The sequence below is a fragment of the Bison bison genome, unplaced genomic scaffold (assembly GCF_000754665.1).
Source record: "Bison bison bison isolate TAMUID 2011002044 unplaced genomic scaffold, Bison_UMD1.0 scf7180017864345, whole genome shotgun sequence".
NCBI lineage: Eukaryota > Metazoa > Chordata > Mammalia > Artiodactyla > Bovidae > Bison > Bison bison.
The window spans coordinates 3,375,110-3,376,273 of NW_011494917.1; positions in this window are offsets into that span (position 1 = coordinate 3,375,110).

Consider the following 1,164-nt stretch of genomic DNA (forward strand, 5'->3'; position numbering starts at 1 on the left):
CGTCTATGGGGTTGCACAGAGTCGGACACGACTGAAGCGACTTAGCAGCAGCAGCTGTATTCCACTGTACATATGTACCACATCTTTATCCATTCATCTGTCAATGGACATTTAGGTTGCTTCTGTGTTTTGACTATGGTGAATAATGCTGCTATGAACATAAGGGTGCATGTTTCTTGTTGAATTAGAGTTTTGTCCAGGTATATGCCTCAGACTGGGACTACTGGATCATATGGTAATTCTACTTTTAGTTTCTGAGGAATCTCAGTACTGTTTTCTACAGTGGCTGCACCGATTTACATCCCAACCAACAGTGCAGGATGGTTTCCTTTCTCCATACCCTCTCCAGCATTTGTTATTTGTAGACTTTATAATGATGGCCATTCTGACAGCTGTAAGGTGGTACCTCACTGTCGTTTTTATTTGCATAATGATTAGTGATGTTGAACATCTTTTTATGTGCTTTTTGGCCAAGTGCATTTCTTCTTTGTAGAAATGTCTATTTAGGTCTTCTGCCCATTTTTCGACCGGGTTGTTTGCTTTTTGTTGTTGAGTTCTATGAGCTGTTTGTATATTTTGGAAATCAAGCACTTGTCAGTTGCATCATTTGCAAATATTTTCTCCCATTCTGTAGGTTGTCTTTTAGTTTTTTTTATGGTTTCCTTTGCAGTGCAAAAGTTTGTAAGTTTGATTAAGTTGGGATATATTCTAAAATCACTGTAGAGTCATAGCCAATGGCAGCAACAAGAGTTGCCCAGGAAGATAGGCAGTAACTCACATCCAAAAGTTTGTTCTGGCATTCTCTCAATAGAAGTATTATAGTTTTCCTTTTTCTTCCCTGCTGCTGCTGCTGCTAAGTCGCTTCAGTCGTGTCCGACTCTGTGCGACCCATAGACGGCAGCTCATTAGGCTCCCCCATCCCTGGGATTCTCCAGGCAAGAACACTGGAGTGGGTTGCCATTTCCTTCTCCAATGCATGAAAGTGAAAAGTGAAAAGTGAAAGTGAAGTCTCTCAGTTGTGTCCGACTCTTAGCGACCCCATGGACTGCAGCCCACCAGGCTCCTCTGTCCATGGGATTTTCCAGGCAAGAGTACTGGAGTGGGGTGCCATCGCCTTCTCCTTTCTTCCCTAGTGGAATTTAAATAGCACATAGAAAGTTCATC